Below are 20916 nucleotides of genomic sequence, written 5' to 3' on the forward strand. Positions count from 1 at the left end.
AAGCTCCAGTTCTTCAATAAAATTTTGAGCTGTCAGGGGTCTTCCGATATAAGCATATGATATTCATAATTTCAAGAACAAATTTCATAACATCTTCATACGTGAAGTATCTGGTTGCCAGGTGTTCACGTTAGATAATGCAATGAATAGGAAGAAATTCTGAAAAGGTGGGATCACTTTTCATAAATGCAATTAATCCTGCAGTTTTCCCTACCATTGCAGGTCATCCATTTGTTGCACCTCTGAAGAGTTTATCCAGTGGAACATCACAATTTGTTAATGCTCTGTCAAGCGCATTTTTAATGTCAACACCACAAGTTGTTTATTTCAGTGCCACAAAGTCCAACATATCTTCTTTCACAGATACATCAGAGAAATCATAATAAATAAATACCGCCAGTTGTGCGTTGACTTGTATGTCTGTAGATTCGTCAAGGACTAATCTGAATGCACGGGAATTCTTTAAATCATTTTGCATTTTGCCTGCAACATCATCACTGATCTGGGAGATATGTCTCTCTGTAGTGTGGCGTGAAGCTGGTGTTTGTGCTATTAATTGCTGAAGTTTTGTGTTATTTGGATCTAACCCTGCAACAACTTCAGATGTATTCTTCTTAATAAATTCACCATCAGAATATGGACGTTTAGCACGAGCAATATTCCATGATATAGTAAAACTAGCTTCAGTCGTTGTATCAACTTCATTATTGAACGTTGCCAACAGTGTCTGCTGGCTATTTAGTGTGTATTTGTGTATTTCTTATAGCAAAGCCACATCGGGCTATCTGCTCAGTCCACCGAGGAGAAAGGAACCCCTGATTTTAGCGTTGTAAATCCGGAGACATACCGCTGTACTAGCGGGGGGCGCTATTTAGTGATGATTTTAACACAGGTAACTTGTTTTTCCGTAACTATGATTAAGTTGGATAATCAGACGAAACGTTTTTGTTATTTGTTTAATAATAGCGTTTCAAGTTACTGGCTTTGTAATGACTGAGTGGCACATTGCAGATAAGACACAAATGTTTATCTCCTTTAACAGTGAATGCAAAATTTCTGTTTTCATCTTCATACTTTCGCTTCTTACAAATTTATGACGCCATCTTCCTTCACAAAATTTTCACAGACATTTCTAAAACATTAAAGTGAAAAGAAAGAATAAGCTCCAACATGCGCATTGCAACCAAACTACAGCGCCCAGTTACACACTAACACTCCGTTAATTTCACTGCCCGCAACACAGCCACACATGCGATAACCACGCGATCACAAGCAACGCCCACTAAAACTAATATTATCAGCATGGCTTGTGAGATTACTGATTCTCCAGCACAATTCCGACACGAATCTAGCATTAAAATTAGAATTTAAATTCTTAAATATATTTATTCACAATGAACAAACACCTACGTTTAATCCAGTGGACTCTCAGTTTACATCCGTTAAATAATTATAAAGCTTGAAATATTTTTATTTACCTTTTATACTAATTGTGAAGGAAAAAGGAGCTAAGCCAACATATTTTCGCGAGCTGCACAATATACACTGCTGGACAAATTCCTAAGGCCAATGAACATGAAGAAATAATATGCATTTTGAGTTGTTAAACTCAACCACTAATTTGAATAGAGCTTCGAAAGATGAAAATAAGAAAAGGAAAAATAAAAATAAAACTTTTTATGCATTTAATAGAGAAAATTTGAAACCTATGAAATTAGCCTTAAGTACTAGCTGGTCAAAAGTTTAAGACCATACCAAAAAGAAGTCCTAAACAGGGTAGGAAATGCCCAACAAGAGGTCTCAGTAGTGAGTTTCACGGCCGTCATTGCAAAGTCGATATAAGCGTTTTCAGAAGGGTGGCTGGAATGGTATTCCAGGTAGTGAAGATGGCTTCACAAAGTTCATGCATTGTTTGAAAATGACGTCCATTTCTATAGACTTCCCTTGTCATCCACCCCACACATTTTAATGGGGTTCAGTTCGAGCGACAGAATGGTTAAAAAAATCACGTTATTGACCATGAAAAAGTCATTTGTCCTAAGAGCACTGTGGATTGCAGCGTTGTTTTACTGAAAGATCCATTTACTTCCACACGAGCGAGAGCCTTCAGTCAATAAGGATGCTCTTTCCAACATGCCAATGTAGCCAGCTACTATTTGGCGCCCCTGTATAAACTGAAGCTCCATTGTTCTATGGAAGGAGAAAGCACCCCAGTTCATAATGGAACCTCATCCACTGCGTCGTGTAGTAAATGTCTCCTTATCGTACCAGTAACGTTCGAAGCTAACTGTTTAGCCTTTGCCATGTATTTACCCAACGTAACACAAGAGATGTCAGTAGGAAATTTTGACAACACTAATGCTTGAACACAAATGACTGAATTTCGTTACGTGTTTACTTCGTTTCAGTATGGTCTTAAACTTTTGAACAGCTAGTATTTAGGGCTAATTTCATAGTGTTCTCGTTTTCCCTATTAAATGCTAAAAAGTTTTTTAATTTTAATTTTCCTTTTCTTATTTTCATCTTTCGAAGCTCCACTCAAATAAATGGTTGAGTCTAACAACGCAAAATGCATATTTTTTCTTTGTGTTTCATGGCCTTCAGATTTTGGTCAGCAGTATATGTTCCTTTCAAACAGGCACTCACGTTTTATTTTAGAGGACATCTGATCAAGGTACAATTAGAAATAAAATATTATCATATTATTTTTACTCGGCCGTTTCAAACAACTCTAATAAATAAAAACAAACTTATAACATGAAATATTTACTAGAAACCTTAAAGGAATCTTTATTTTTTATAAAATCTGATCTAAGACCAAATTAAGAAGACGATAAAGGTATTAAATAAACTGTTGTAACAAGCTACCTACACTGGTGCGTTTAGATAAAATATGAACAAATATCTGACAGACATTAACACAAATACACCAGCCATAAGTTAAGAGAAAATCTAGTTCTTGAATTAAGCTGATTGAGGTTTAGCTTCGTTTGTGAAAGAATAACCAAATATCTTAAGATTCTTTTTTTGTTTTTTTCTGAGATCCAATAAATACTTTCCAAGCTGGATATTTAGTATTTCCCTACTACAGTGGACATTTTCTAGAGTTATGATTTCTCAAATAATTCATGATTATTTGATCATTAATATAAATAAAAAAGTGATTTTTGAAAACAAATTCTGATGTTGAAAGGTTCTTTATATAAAAATACCTAAATATTTAAAAGTTTATGTGCACAGTAAATTACAATCATCTTTTGGTTTTGTTATTAAATAGAGTTGAAAATAACTTGTAAAATTAAAGGCCAGCAAATATTTTCTTATCGTGAGTTTTTCATTCAAAATTATAATCATTGTTATGCGATAATGTATCCATGCGTGTAAATTTATTATATGTTGATGTTCAATAGTAAATAAATACTCTTACGTTTAACTTTCACGTATTCCTAAAAGTGAGAAAAATATTTCGGGCATTAAAACAAAAGAAAAAAATTGTTAATGAAGGAGCCAACCTAGCTACACCATCAATCTGGTCATGAAGAGAAAGAGATGCAAAATTTATTAAGTTAAAAATGCATATTTTTAAAATACATAACTTACATAAAATGTCTGAATATCATTATATTTCTAGTAAAACAAATCTCTATAGAGTAAAGAAAAATAAGTTGGTTATCCATTGCAAAACACGCAGGCATTTCTAACTAGAAATATTAAGCACTTTAAGCATAACTTTGTTCAAGATAAAGTAAAACTGATTATTACTTCATAGATAAACTCACTTCTAGAACTAAGCAACCAATCGAACGTACACCACATTTTCCCAGTCTAGTGGTTAATCAGAAAACTCTGAAATCTCAGACGCATGGAAAGAACGTCTAAAAGTTAAGTGCTATTTAAGATACTTTCTGCTTTTGTAAAATCAACAAAAAGCAGAGGCTGCTTCAAAGTTGCTTAAATTGCTAACATACCTAATTTTAGAAGCCTTCAAATGGGATTTTTAATCAATTACAAATAGATTCTGAACAAAAGAACACAAACATTTGCTGATAGAACTCCTGATAATGTAAGTAAAATGTTGTGTACTGAACATAATTAGATTAATGAGATTGATACCACAAAAAATTATGCAGTTATTACATGTATTGCATTATTTCCTTTCAACCCAGTTACTACTACAGTACTACTTGAAAATTTTCAAATTAGGGTTAAAATAAATAAGACATTTATAACATTTAATTCCAAACCAATGAAAAGATCTCAAAATTAATAATAAAGGATATCAATTGTAAAGGATTGTTTCTGTAAAATACCTATTTTTGAAGTAAAGATTAACAAATGACTATAATCAATAAGAAGTTATATAGATACGTTTAAGACAAAATAATTAAATATTTTTAATTTAGAAAAAGGGAATAGGGATCGTCAAAAATTACAGAAACAATGAATCCACATTCAAATATTGTATTTTGATTCTATTTCCACAGTAGCTATCAGTTTTAATGCAGTCAAAATAAAGATTTGTAGTTTGAGAAAATAACGTAAACAGTATTTCGAGTTTTAATTGTTTGCTTTTGTTTCAAGTCCCTGATTGTAGGTTTGATTCAAGTTGTTTCTGCATTTTTTGATGATCCCCATTCTCTTATTTAAACCGTAATTTTTAGTTATTTTGTTTATTAAATTCTTATATCCATTTATGGAGAATAAATGTTAAGCTTTACACCTGCACGAGTATCCAGTTGAATGTTAAATGCTTTTCGATAGTTACTAGTGCATTCGGTTTGTTTTGTTTGTTTGTTTTCCACGAAATCATTATTTACTGAACCACATGGTTTTGTGTTTGAGGCTTCGGTAAACACACATTTTTAAAACAAAGTATTAAAATCATTAGTATAAAACGCCCCTCCAGTTTTAGAAAACTAACTGAAATAGTTCTAATAAACCATGTAGAGAAAAAGTGCAACGTCGAACTCAAAAATGATGAATCGTCAACGTGTCAGTTTCCAATTAATACGTTAAAAGTTGCACACACGTTGATATTTAAAATAGTTTAACATGACTTTACACGGCTGTACAGAACATAATAAACATAACAACTAAAATTTTTGGATTCTTCATCAAGGTTTTTCTTATCTTTCCTCGTAATATTTTGTGTAAAAGTCTCTCTATACAAATCGTAATACCTTTCTTAAGTTTTATGAATTACCTTTATCTTTCATTCTCATCAAGAAGATTTTTTCATTTCCTGTTCGAAAGATAAATTTTTAACATGTATAACTTAATTCTAATAATAACTAAACTTTACCCACATTAAAGCAATAGTAGTTTAATAAAGTCTTCCAGGTTTATCAGTTGTTTATAATAATAAAACTATCAAACAAATAGAGAGAGATAGAGTAACAAACTGATTTATTTGGAAATTGTCTCCAACTTTTAACCTCTTATGTACGATTATGTATAAAACATCTTACCTTAATTATTGGCATTAAATCCACATTTTACTAGAATGCTTTTTCAGCAACTCTATCAAAATGAGTATGAAAACTTGATAACAGCTTCTAGATACAATTTTACAATTTCCTCCACTTTTACTGTGGTGTGATTTTCCAAAAAAAAGTATCTGTTGATAATTATTGAATGATAAACACTCCTTAATACCTCAAAACAAACATCACAGTAAAGTTTACAAAACGCGAAAGGACAACATTTTTGCTATAACATTCTTGCATTGTAATTTTATGGAGTCAAGCGAAGATAGCAATATCAATGTTTTTAAGAATAGAATCTCAAAAGTATTGTAAAACGTTAGTGAAAAATGAAGGAAAGTAACAATAAACTGTCGCTTGGTCAAATTCTCAATACATGCTTGAATAAATACCAAATGCACAACGAATAGTAGACGAGTGTGAATAACGCATAATCCATAAAGAACTTGCCATCACGAAGAGAAACAATGAATTATTTCATAAGTTTCCCAAGACATACGTTCAGGACCAAAGTATTGATTGCAAAGAGTTCTACATGGTGCTTTCACTTGTCAGTGTTCAAATCTAACTTTACTATTTTACAAGCATCGCATAATTTATTACAGATCAATGCGGAAGTAAATATTTGAGAACAGAAACTATAAATTAGTGAAAGTTTCCAACTCTCTTATGATCATTATTGGGTACAGATTCAACTTTTTTAATGACCATTACAGCTACATTGGCAACTTGACGACCATAAATCTATCAAAAATACATTATCGTTGGCTTGGCGTGTTACCAGTCTAATGCCATTAAATTGTTATTTTGGAAAGGTATAACTGTATGGTGCAAGCGGACTGCCACAAGAGAACAGATTACTGAAACGAAACGAAAAATGATTTGTCCATCTATAAAGATATTCCATGAAAACATATTTGTGAGTCTTTGATTTTTTTATGTGAATAATGGTAATCTCACACATAACGCACTGCAAGCAGCTTTCAAGAAGCATACGAGTGTGAAATAAATCGAGCCACATAATACTGAAAGCAGGATTAAGCAATAATATAATTATAGTGCTCTCAGACTAAGCATAACAATTAGTGACTAACAATTCAATCACAGTGCTACCAGATTAAAAATAACTTCAGACTAAAGATATTTGTTGCTGAAAAATATATGTTTCTTGCTGCTTAACAATACAACACGGTGTTATCAGATAAATCATAACCACTGCTGGCCTGCAATACAATTTCCGTTGACTAAGGATAGGTATTACTTGGCAACAAAGCTTACACTTTGCTGTGATACCAAGAATAACAACTGTTTATGCTACGAAAAGCTAAAATATCTCAAAGCTATAATCTTAACGGTCTTCAAATACATGTGTGGTACAAATAAAGCCAATTAAGAGAATTCTGTCAAATGTTTAAATGATGTATAAATGCAAGTTGAATATTTCATTAATTTTATATATATATATATTTAAGACATTGCAAATTATTCAACATTTACAGCTGTTGTTATTTAAACAGTATTACAAGTATGAATTATACATTACTGTTTCCTATGTGTAGCGAACATGGACAATTTCCTGATCTCTTTGTATGATAAAATGAAACGCGTATGTTTAGTTATTCTTTTCGTTATCATTGTGGCACAGTGGTATGTTTGCTGACTTACACCACTAGAATCTAGATTTCGATACCCGTAGTAAGCAGAGCACAAACATCCTTGGGTATATCGTTTTGCTTAATAAGAAATTAACAAACCATTCTTTTCATCTTCCTTTATTTCCAGAATTTTAATCAACATTAAAATTTATAAACTTTAATTAAATTATATTATTGATTCATTTAAACTTTTACTTACCGTAATTCACATTAAACATAACAATTAATTACTATGCCTATATTTTAGAAGCATAAGTGTGTGTGTGTTTTCTTATAGCAAAACCACATCGGGCTATTTGCTGAGCTCACCTGAGGAAATCGAACCCCTGATTTTAGCGTTGTAGATCCGAATACATACCGCTGTACAAGCTGGAGGTTTTCTACAAGTAACTAGAATGGATAAATTTAAAAACTATCTCTATGCTTTTCGTTAGCTTGTTTTAAATTATATCAGTTACTTTACTTCAAGTAATTACAATATGGTACCCTGATTGAATAACTAATACATGTACAAACAAGAAGCACTGAATCATGGCTGAATAAGTAAAACTTATAATGCTTACTGAACTCGAACTTAATAAATATTACATGTAATTGATAATTAGCTCTGGTTGAATAAATAATATATATCATAAATATTAAATTCTCTTTGAATAGCTTTTAAATCTTAGATGAATACTTTATACATATATTAAAACTCTTGTATGCTGGTTCAAAAATATATAAATATATATATAATGTTTTAAACCATGTTTGTGTGCGACAAAAGGTTATAGCCATCGTTTTGAAGGACATTCTAAATCCATGTTTATTTCTATGGTATATAAAGTGAAGTACTTTCTACGCACTACATTATTAGTAGGTCGTACATCCTATCACAACATTTTCTCTTTGTTAATGAATCCTCGCGTAAAAGTGTTTTGAATGTAAATGTAAAACATTAAATTTTATAATTCATGTTATTCTTTAACATAAGATAGGATAAATGTGTTTTTATGTTTCCTTATAATAAAGCAACATCGGGCTATCTGGTGAGTCCACCGGGATGAATCGAACCGCTGATTTTAGCGTTGTTAATCCGTAGACTTACCACTGCACCAGCTGGAAACTAGGATAAACACAAACACAGATTCGTGACAGAATTATACTTGTAATTCATACGTTTCGTAATGAAAGTATGTTAGTATGTTGTAAATTTTAGCCACCACAATACCATAAATACTTGGTAGTTCACAAAATATAAACACATACATCTATATATACTAGTGATTGTTAATGTGTTTTCGTGCTTCATCGTAGACTGTTGTTAAAATCCTCTTTGCTTATATGTAAAATAATGAATAAATAGAATTTTTAAACCAACAGTATTGTTATCACCTGTTTATTTCCAGAATTATTTCTTATTTCATACATCAAAATAACAAGTTGATTATAAGTTTTAAAAAGGAAACTTAATTCCTTCCATCATTTACCTATGGTAATAATTCATTTTTTATTTTCAGCTGTATTTTGTCTCGTTTTGAACTATCTCTTAAAAGATGGCCCCGTATGGCCATGTGGGTTAAGGCGTTCGACTTGTAATCTGGAGATAGCAGATCCGAATCCCCGTCGCACCAAATATGCTCGCCCTTTCAGCCGTTGGGGCAATATAATGTAATGGTTAATTCAACTATTCGTTGGTAAAAGAGTAGCCCAAAAGTTGGCAGTGGGTGGTAATGACTAGATGCCTTCCCTCTAGTCTTACACTGCTAAATTAGGGACGGCTAGCACAGATAGCCCTCGAGTAGCTTTGCGCGAAATTCAAAGTAAACTCTAAAAGAGGACTTCCAAGGATTTCATATAGCTTGTTAACAAAGTTATATCATTTTATGAATACAATTTCACTCTTTCATTTCATTTCTTAAAGAAAACAAGTAAAGTTTCAACTCTCGATACTGATCATGCAAACGAAATGTTCATTAGCGTTGTAACACTCAGGCATTTCTCATTTTTATTTACTTTTACGTTCAGATTATATGTTATATCTAGTTTATTAATTTTATGCACTTCTTAATATTTTTACTTTATGTATTATAGGAGACCTTTCATTTAAAAAGAAACTTTAGTTGAGAGTCCTCACTTCTGAGGTAGATGGTTATATGAAGCCTATTTTCTTAACATTTCTCTCAATTCTCATAAAGTTGTGATTTTATTTTTTTATTTTAGTGATCTGTTGTATTTTCAACAAATAAAAATTCACCAGTGTAGAAGATCCTGGCATGACCAGGTGGTTAGGGACATACATATACATGCAATCCGAGGGTTTCAGGTTGGAATCTCTGTCCCACCAAACATATTCGCTCTTTCAATTAACAGTATGAAGATAATGTGGCAGTAGTAATTTAGGGAAGTTGCAGTACAGCTTCCATGTTTAATACTTCTATTTCTACACGGGTTCATGTAATACATATATTGGTTCGGAATGGCCAGGTGGGTAAGGCACTAGATTCGTAATTCTATGGTTGCTGGTTCCAATCCCTGACTCAACAAACATGCTATCCCTTTCAGCCGTGGGGTAGTTATAATGTGACGGTCAATCCCACAATTCATTGATAAAAGAGTAGCCAAAGAACCTGAGAACAATTCAAATTATTCTTCTGATTTCTGAGTTCAGTTCTGACGGATGTCAGTTGAGAGATTATTTTTTTATTTCATGCATTGTGTTATAAATTTGAATTCGAAATGCATTTTGAAACAACCATTTAACATGTATATTTCAAAAAGGTTTAATTTTATGATAAAAAATAATTGTTTTACCTTAGCATTTTCAAAATTTGTATACAGTCAGCTAAAACTTTAGTTAACAGCTTTTGCGTTTATGCAGAGTTATATATTAATTGTTATTTGCGTATTTCCAACCAAATGACGTGAAATGTGTTTGCAGAGAACAGTGCTCAAGTCGCATTTATCATGATTGTACAATATTTTTCTCCATTTTCGCACAGGAGCAAGACTAACGCACTTAAGCAATGTATCATTGTAAGAAACGAATCAACACTAGTTTGTTACAGATGTGTTAGAAAGTAAAAGATATTTTTGCTCAAAGCTAGGCTTTATATATATTTATATTAGTAAATAAGTAAAGAGTTACATAAATATTCTTAATACTTGTTGGACTTCCCGTTCAAATATTGTCATTCTCCTAGCCTCCCTCCGTGATTCAGTATTCTGCCTACTAATTAGTGTTCAGATTCGTAAATGTAGTATTCGGACGTGTAAAACCGCTATTCAGATTCAAGAGCCTATTATTCCAAGTATTATAAACTGTTCCTTTTGTCCTGTAGAATCATTCTTCAGGTTCGTAGATTCAATGTCCTGAAGCCCAAGCTTCGTATAAAATTTATATTCCAGTTCCACTCTTGGACTTCTTACTGTCTTGTTAATTAAAATCAATGTTTACTCTTCTAAAATTATTACCTTCTAGGATGAATGTTCAGATAAACAAGTTTGATGTTTTATTACGAAATGCTCAAACTTCCTGGTCCATTGTTCATAGTTATAGAATTACTATTTAGACTCCGATAATCAGAGTCCATACTTCTAAGTTTAATTCAATTCCATAAAATTCGTAGGATCACTAAATTAAAGCTCAGACTTCTGTAATTAATCGGTTAGTTTTCAACCAATGGGTGCAACTACTCTTGCTAATGTTATGGTGTTGAAATGAGTTAAGATAGGCATGTTTCACTATACTTATGTAAGCAGCATATGATCAATTTGAAAGGTGATTACAGTATATAATGACAGTTAAAACCGTACGGTTAATAATGTAATTTTCTGTGAATCTCGTATCTCCTGATGAAACAGTGATAAATCTACGGAGTTACAACGCTAAAATCTGAGGCTCGATTATCCGCATTGGAAATAAGAGATAGCTCAAAGTAGCTTTGCTCCAAACAACAACAAAAAACAAAGTTAATGTTCTTATCTGCCTACTATCAACCAATAAGATATTATTTATATTATATAACAAATGTCAAAAATGACAGCCTATTGTGCACGTATCAGAGATGGCAACTAAAATCACAGGAAAAGAAAGAACATGGAACCCCGATCAAAAACGTACTAAAAATTCTTTATTCAGGGTGGACAGTGTTAAATACATGACTGTTACATCCATATCTACATTAGGTCTCACTGTATCATTTTCATTCCTAAAAATCTTTCCTACATTCGACCTTCATTTTCTTTCTTATTGTTTTCTGATTGCGATGTTTGATTTTTGCGTAAAATATTAAGCAGAACGGAAATTGCGGTTTATATTGTATAAATATTTTAAGAAACGATTTATAGTAGATCATTGGTGCACAAAGTCCGGCCCGCGACAAATCGCCGATTGGCCCGCGATGTCCAAGGAGAAGTCAAACATGGAGAGTTCGCGCCTGCGCGAAGATTAAGCTCTATAGAAGAATATGCATTAGATTAGATAATGGATGGTTTCATATTTGTGTCGAGCAATAAAGAAAATTTAATAAGAAAATCTCGTTAATGCATAGGCATTTAATCATTGGCGCAATGACGTAATATTTCCATAATTACGAAATCTCACGCGTTCCAATTGTTCTTCGAGATTTACTTACGAGCCCTATTTTGATATTATTTCGTAACAAAAAGGGCAGCTAATCGTAAAAGCAAAGCTGACAACGAAAACCGGCAGTTTCATGATGATTGGACTGCGCAATACTATTTTGTTTAACAACAGAAGAACGTGATTTGTCTTATGTGTCATTCGACAGTAACAGTGGCAAAGGTATCCAATATAAAGCGTCATTATGAGTCGAAGTATAAAGATTTCCACAACGTTGTCGGTGATGAATAAACAGCTCGAATTGAAGCTCTGCGGCGGTCGCTGAATCACCACCAGAACGTTTTCTCAAAGCAATCAGCAGATTTATGTGCAGCATGTGAGGTCAGTTACGATATTTTGTTGATGACAGCGAAATCTGGCAGACCATTCACTGATGGTGATTTGTCAAGCAATGTATGATTCAGTAATTGCCTCGGAAAAGTTGTGTCTGGAAGCAGTTCGCAAGCTACAGACGTTGGCTTTGAATCGTCTTACAGTTCAACGAAGAATTTCACACCTCTCAGCAGACGTGACAAGGCAGCTTACAAATAAAGCAGCCAGTTTTGTCTACTTCTCTTTGGCAGCAGACGAGTCGACTGACATCAGTTCAACAGCATAGCTACAAGATTTTGTTCGTGGTGTGTCGTCATCGTTTTATATCACAAAGGAAATAATCGGCATGGGTTCCATGAAGGGTGTGACAACTGGGTCTGCTTTATTCGAAGAGACAGTACGACTGTGTAGTAATGTTGCATTGGATTTCACGAAACTGGTATGTGTGACAACTGATGGAGCACCAGCCATGCTCGGAGAAAGTAGCGAGCTGGTAGCACTGTTTATGAAGCATCGAGGAAAGCAGAACAAAGAATAGGTGAAATTGCACTGTATTATTCACCAACAGAACCTGTGCAGTAAATAACTTGGTTTTCAGGCACTGATGGGATTAGTGACGAAAACCATTAATTTCATCAAATCACGAGGGCTCAATCACCGTCAGTTTCAAAGTCTTCTTGAAGAAATCGATTCAGACTATGGTGACCTTGTGTATCACTGTGAAGTACGTTGGCTGAGTCGAGGAATGATGCTCAGAAGATTCTGGGAGTTGATTGATGAGGTGATAGCATTCCTCAGAAGCAAGAAAAAAGACATAGAAGTGATTTCCATGACTGATCCAGCATGGAAAGCTGATTTGACCTTTCTGGTCGACATGACACAATACTTGAGTAATCTGAATTTAAAGTTACAAGGCAAAACGCAGCTTGTCTGTCAGCTTGCAAATCATGTCTCAGCTTTCAGAACAAAGTTGCAGTTGTTCTGCCAGCAAGCAACATCAGGCTACTTTGTGCACTTTCCCACTTTTTAGTCACAGCTACAGAATAATCAGGACATTGACACAAGTTTATGTTTGAAAGCTAGATACCTTGATTCAATCCTTCAACTCACGGTTTAATGACTTTGACCAATGCAGATTGTTGATGAAACTTTTTGTTGATCCGTTCGGTGTGTCAGTGGATCACTTGTGAGCAGAATATTAGCTCGAACTTACTGATCTCCAGGCATCTGCTGAACTGCTTGCTATTTACTGACAAAACAGTTTGCTTGACTTCTACAAAACGTTGCCTGATACATTTGTTAATCTGAAAGAGAACGCACTTGTCCACACCAGCATGTTTGGCAGCACATACTGCTACGAACGGCATTTCTCGCATATGAAACTGAACAAAAACAACACTCGCAATCAGCTGAATAATGATCATCTGGAAGCAGTCTTTCGACGTCAAACATCACGCCGTACATTTCTAAGCTCGTAGATGACATGCAGCACCATCCATCGCACTGACTTTTTGACAATTGACGTATCATAACATCTCTTAGAATAATGTGCAAACTCTTTGATGTAATCGTTATTTGTGCGTTTTTAAATGTGTTGTCCATCTTGTGTGAAACAACTGTTGGACGATTTATTCTTCACTGTTTTGTGGCCCCAACGGTTACGAGAAGTTTGTTTGTGGCCCCTGACTCAAAAGGTTTGTGCACCACTGTAGTAGATGAATCCAGCTCCAGAAAAAGAAACAATTTTAATTTCCTAAATTAATAATTTGAACAATATAACGTTTAATGTTAAATATCTAAAAACGAATGACAAGAAACATCGCACTAGAGAGTACAAGTTGGCGGTGGGTAATTGTGACAAGCTGTCTTCCCTCTAGTCTTACACTGAAAAATTAGGGACGGCTAGCGCAAATAACCCTAGAGTAGCTTTGCTCGAAATTCAGAAAAAACAAAACATGACATCCATTAATTGTATTATAGTACACAATTTCCAAAGTGTTCTTTCAACGGTTTTATATAGTAAACATAAGGATCCTTTGTGGTTACAATCCTGATTTATAAACATACTTAATATATTTTGTGCCCTACTTGTTCAACTCATTTATTCAAAATGTCACAAGAACAATTCCAAATTATACTATCAATTCGTTTATGTGTAGCACACAAAGAGATCTTTTATTCCACCAATTAGTTAAGCTCTCCGTTAATTCACCTCTTGTCTCACCACTTTGCTATTGTGACGTTTTCAAATCTGAATAGGACCACTCTTTCTGTGAATAATATCTATTTTCATTATAGTTTGTTATTTTGTAGTTGAAGTAATTTTTTTATGCGACAAACATTTGTTTGTTTGTTTCTTGTCACCTCATTATCCTCAAGATGTTAAAAACGGCAAAACCCAGGCTTCGATAGCTATGATAAGCACAGCACACATAGTCTTCTATGTAGGTTTGTTCTTAACAACACTCAAACAGATCTATTTGTTTATTAGTGGAAATTGTTTATGAAAGAAATGAAAATGCTCTACTGATTTATTTTTTGTGACTTTGGCCAAATTATTATGAAATGTTAAATTATTATTAATAGATAAATGAATAAAGGTTAAGATAGATAAAATATATCGAAGAGTTGAACATAAATTTATAAAACTTTTAGAACATGAAAAAAATTAATATACAACGAGTTTGTATCATTTTCAAATGATATAAAATGGTAAGGTTTCAGGTTAAATGAAATGTCAATACTAAGTGTGGGTCTAACCTTCTATATCAGATACGTAGTGAAAACACCAGACATTTATTTTTGTATCTCGACTTACGTAGAATGTATTTCCTATTTCTAAAGTTTTGAATGTTTTTTTAGATTTTACTGAACATACAATATGTCCTGTTAAGGTCATATGCTAATTTAACTTCGGTATTTTTTGTTTGTTTTCGAATTTTGTGCAAAGATACACGAAGGCTATCTCCGCTAGCCGTCCCTAATTTAGCAATGTAAAACATGAGGGAAGGCAGTAGTCATCATCACCCACCGCTAACTCTTAGGCTATTCTTTTCAACCGTGGGGGCGTTATAATGATGGTCAATCCCACTATTCTTTGGTAAAATACTAGCCGAAGAGTTGATGGTGGGTGGTGATGACCATATATCTAATAATTATAGCTCTTTTCCTCAATAAATAATAAATTATTGCATTTGTAGATGTATGATTTGAACACAATAAAATTAACAATTCATATTCAATAACAAAAACAATGGTATTTTTAATCTATTTACCACAGCAAAGGACATATTTTACCGTTCTTCAGATATACCTCGGTATTTTTACCTCATGTTTTGTCACAGAAAAATATTCATGTAGCTTTCAAACAAACACAAAATAGCACAAAACATTACTAGAAGTGAACCAAATATCATTATAAACTAAAAACATACTGGGAAATATTTCACATTTTAAGCTTGAGGTTTCTTCATTAGCATGCGACTGCAACCCATCATTTTCAAAACTGCAAGGAATTTGCACTCAAAACTCTTTGAATAAATAATTGCACAGCATCAATATTTGTGCCTTCCAAGCACATTCAAAGTTTTCAATACCCCTAGGGGTGTAACCATAAATATCGGTTCGATCAAGCAATTCAAAGTTGGGCGATTAAAAGGCGTCGAAGCATAAAATAACCGTCAAGCCAACCATTTTCGGTGAAATCAGGTTGGAAGGAATAAGTACAATATTAAAAACTAGGAAAATATTAATAGCTAAAAATGCGACAATTATTATACCAGACATTTATATTCACGACAGACGTGAACATTTAAACATTTATTTATAAACTAATATGCACAGGTATTTATTTTATAATGCTAAAGCTAACAGTATTGCAAGATATTTAAATAGACAACTTTTGAAATAAAATTACATCATTAAGTTAATGTTTTGGTTTGGTTTTTTTTAATTTCGCACGAAGCTACACAAAGGCTATTTACGGTAGAAGCCCCAAATTTAGTAGTGTAAGACTAGAGGGAAGGCAGTTAGTCATCAGCACCCACCGCCAACTCTTGGGCTACTCTTTTTTACCAACAAATAGTGACATTAACCGTCACATTATAACGACCTCATGGCTGAAAGGGCGAACATGTTTGGAGCGACGAGAATTCTTCAAGTTAAGCATGAAAGTGGATTCGCATGATCCGTCATTCGTAACAGAATTAATATTCTGATAAAACTTTTTCTTGTCACCTGACGATTGTGATTTTTGTGTTTTTTAATACATGTACTTAACACACCATATAAGACGAAATTCATTTCAGTATATGAACGTAACACTGTCTTCACACTCACACAGTTATGTTATCACAAATTTATTACATCAACCATATTCACAGCAGAAACACTCGATACTGATACTATTTATAAACCAATCAAGTCGATTTTTTTTATATTATAATAGCTACATGCAAGACGTAGCTCAAAGACTTTTAAGGCACGAATAACCTAATCTGAATCAGCAATCATGCTTTTCACTACAGTGGTGTAAAGTAGAAAAATATTCGAGAGTGAAAATAAATTTACCATCTTAGACAACCACAAAGAGCAACTCAACTATAATTATATCGTCCTGCCATCTAGAGATTTCTAAACGCACTACATAAACAAATAGAGACTTTTTCACTATTATTTCTCGCAGCGTTATTCATCTCATGTATAGTTTCATATGGCATTTCCATTGATTTTCCACTTATTTCCACGTGTTCACACATACAGAACCATGCTCCCATATTGATCTTATCATACATAACTGGCCTGTTAATCACATATTAACTTGTTGTATATAATCACCAATTGAAAGTCTTTCCATGTTTTAGTCGTTATGCAGAATACACCAGTGTTTCTTCTCGTTCCGGAGAAGGGTAATCTTCAGTATCAACCATTTAAATAAAGTGTGAAAGATTTATACGGATTATACCATTTATGCAAGTTATACGATACCGTATTTCTTGTATGCTCAAACAAAACAGGTTCAATACACATTATTAAATTAAAATAAATTGACTGCAAATATCTGGTAAGACTGTAAAGTCCACGTAACTGTAATACTAATATAATAAACTTCTTAATAAAAGTTCTTAATTTTGAAATTATAGTTCAAGGGAAGTATATTTCAAGATACACTTTGATCAACACGTGTTATTGGGCTACACTGGTTTCAGAGAAATCCACTCATCAGTAATTGTGAACATGTCCACACCAACAGTATGTTTCAGGTACAGTACTAGTACGGTCGTAATTATTATACAGGGTGTTCGGAAAGTCACTGTGCACTTATTTATTTATTAACAAACATGTTTCAATATAGAATAAAGGAGGTAAATATGAATAACAATTATAAACAATGTTGAAAGTGACTGCCGTTGGCATCAATACAGGCCTGGATCCTTCTTATTTTGTTTCTAAACACTGTTATCAGTTGCTGGCTTGAAATAGACTGAATAAAAGATGGTTACAAAAGTACACAGTGACTTTCCGGACACCCTGTATTTATATACATTGTGTGTCGTATAATTTATGAATTCACTTTGTTTCAAATTGTATCATTTTTATCTTTAAAGTTTATTAATTGAAACAATGTATTAATATAGTAATAAATTTTACTAACAAAGCATCGTATTTATGATGAATTATTTGTCAGACTTATTATCAAAACATTGCAAACACTAATTTCTTAGCAGTCAATTCTCTTCTTAAATAATGTGCTCTAAAATGCTGCCTTCTACTACAGTCAAGTGAACCCTGTTACAAAAATAAAACTGTAGTCTTGTCTGTCTCTTGCTGGAAATTATCGTCCAAGTCAATAGACAGTACACAAGCTCCTGAAAAAATAGTTTCGAATGACATTCTTATTTTCAAAAAGGGTGGTAAGAGTTACCCTACAAATAACAGGCCAGTTACTGTTACTTATGTAGTGAAAGACAAATATGTTCGAGTTCTTTGTTTTCAAAACTTTTCAAATTCAGTTAGTAAAATACGATATCGTAATAAAAAAGTCAACACGGATTCACCAGAAGGATATTTCGCCTTAGTAATCTGTTATTTTTTTAGGACGTTATTCATCTGAATAATGGATATTCTAGGCTTTGTGCAATTGAATTTTCAAAAGGCTTTTTTTGATAGGTGTCACACAGAAGGTAAACAAAGAAAATAAAATTAGGAGGGGGTATAAAACATGAAATGATTACACTATATCGTGGTTGGATGTGAAAAAGGAGAAGGTTGTTATTAACAGAAACCAGTCAAACTGGACCTTTGATACTTGTAAAATATTTCACGAGTCAGTACTTGATGCGTGGCTTTTTCTTTTTTACATTAATGATATCAATCACGTACTATGCAGAGGGAGGGAGGAGGTACGCTCGAACCCCCTATTTTTGGGTTGTAAAAGGATTATGCTTTCGTAGTTATAGCATAGTTCCTTATTCTATACAACGTCTTATGCATAGTGTACATTCTTCTGATAAAGCATTGACATTTCTTGGCTTGAAATACTCGTACACAAATGACTTCTGTTATCAATTTTGTAAGTGGGATCTACAGTTGTATTGCTTCTGCGATGTTTTATATAGGGTAGATTTTTTTACAGTAGGTGTTTGTGGTTTGTTGGTGATGAACTTCAACAATAAACAGAGTAACGTAGTCCATTTCATTGAAAATAATATATTAAAACAAGTCAAATATATATAGTTCAGTTACTTGAGAACACAACTGACGAAATAAAAGATTTTTTTTTTGTTACTCTGTTATTACAGTAGTCTCCGATAATTTCACGTAAAAATTACCACTATACACACTTCACTAATCAAACACTTTCATACAGCTTAGATCTAAATGATATTTAATCATCTACCAGGACATTCCACACAGTACTAGGTATTTTGATGCAACAATACTCAATTAAAACAACGAGAAAAATTCAGAAAGTTTTAATAATATGAAGGAACAAAAACATTTCCTAACTCATAACAATTACTAAAACTTTCATCGATGGAAGAAAAGATGGCTTTCTCTCTTCTCCAAAACAGGCCCAGGTACTGGCTAATTGCTTAAAAGTGTGAATCAGTGTGCCAAATATCTATTACAAAATTACGGAAAAAACAAAAACAACTGTATGTTTTCACTAAAACTTCATTTAATAACAACAATAGTTTCACCACTAAAGATATAATCAGGTACTGGTGAATCATGGCAATCAATAAATGAAGTTTTTGTACCAATGCTTTCAAGAATCACTTATATCAACACGTTAATGAAACGTTTTGGTACACTGCCACTAAGTTGATGTTCATGTAAACATTCAGCAATTGCTCTCTGCTATATAAATAATTACATAATGTGCATAGAAACTGAAGAAAGCAAGAGTGTTTTAGCTTTTATACACAATAATTATGACACTGCTATCAACATTGAAACTGTATGCAAGTTATTTATGGGAAAATCACCTCAGAAGAATGGAGCATAATCATATTATTTTACTAATCCACACATATATATATATATATATACACACACACACATATACATACATGACACTAAATGATTGAAATAGCTAATATACTGTTTTGTAATTGTTTAAATAAAAAATATAACTTAATACTTACTCTGTATGTATACAGAACAGTACTCTGATATAACAAAACATACATTTCTATGATAATAAACAAAATACTACTAAAAATGAAAAAAACAAGTCATTAAAGTAAAAATGGTACCTCCAAGCTGTAGAACATAATCCTTTAAAAGAATCAAAGTAGGGTCATAAGTGGAAATGGTAGTGAGACATGCAGGGAGGGACTAATTATCAGATTCAGCAATATCATCCAATGTTAGACCCAATTCAGTTGAATGTGCTAAGATACAAAGGCCAAATGTATGAAGAGCAAACCATCTATAAACAAAAAGCACAACCCAGTGAGTAGGTTGAAAATCATTCAAAGCTGCCACTCAATGAGCCTCATATTCAACAAACAACAGTAAATCTAAGTTACTGACATAAATGCTATTTGCAACTGTAGATATAAATATCTACAATGTTGTAATTTTTCAAAATATTATAACACTTACATTAAAACATCACAAAGCCATCTCTAGCCACAATTCCCCTTAAATTTCTCATCTAATATTTTATACAAGCTTTTCATTATCATCCATCTGTGCAGCTACATAAGACTAACAAAACAATTGAGTTTGTATTTAACTTCTTCTGGGTAATCAATTTGAAAATGTTACTGAACTGGCAGGAAGATATGAGCATTGTTGATTCACATGTAAAGGACAGAAACGATGGAATGAAACAGTTAACCTTAAATCAATAATTTTTACTAATACTTTGTGTTATTCTTCTGCTATGTCAGAAATTATTAAATAATCATTACCTGAATCCAAATTTCAAATCAGAATTTAGTTTCAAACTAAGGATAAGGACGGTAATTCCTTTTATATCAGAAGAAACAAAAATAATGGAAATTAATCCATTTCTTATTTTGGTGAAAGTGAACCAAAGTCAAAAGAGAGAGCAGTATAAATATGAAAATTTTGTGAATAGTTGATTTCCTTATTTACATTATGACTGCATTTGTGAAGTCTGACACAGAGAAAGCAGGAGCATTGAAATTTAAAGGTTTAGCTGTAATAGTGATATTTGAGTATTTTAAGAAAAATGGTAGGCATTACATTTGATAAGTCATCTTATATCACATGAAAAATGAATTAAAAATATCTAAGTGTCCACATTAGAAGTATTTAACTATTGCATTTAAACTATTTTGAATAATTCAACAAGGATGGAATG

The 20916-nt window shown here is 32.8% G+C and overlaps 1 protein-coding gene across 4 annotated transcripts in view; it reads right to left on the reverse strand.

Moving 5' to 3' along the window:
* Window positions 1-20916, reverse strand: part of LOC143228099 (alcohol dehydrogenase class-3-like) — a 36272-nt gene that overhangs the window by 10590 nt on the left and 4766 nt on the right. Inside the window, exon 4 of one of the 4 annotated variants that reach the window (XR_013015188.1) lies at window positions 19617-20013. The exons of 2 other annotated variants lie outside the window; for them this stretch is intronic. The gene's annotated coding sequence lies outside the window, so the exon portion shown is untranslated. Of the gene's footprint in view, window positions 1-19616; window positions 20014-20916 lie in introns of those variants that run through there. One more of the 4 variants, XR_013015190.1, reaches the window with a different exon arrangement.

Source organism: Tachypleus tridentatus, chromosome 10 (genome assembly GCF_004210375.1).
Source record: "Tachypleus tridentatus isolate NWPU-2018 chromosome 10, ASM421037v1, whole genome shotgun sequence".
NCBI classification, from domain to species: Eukaryota; Metazoa; Arthropoda; class Merostomata; order Xiphosura; family Limulidae; genus Tachypleus; species Tachypleus tridentatus.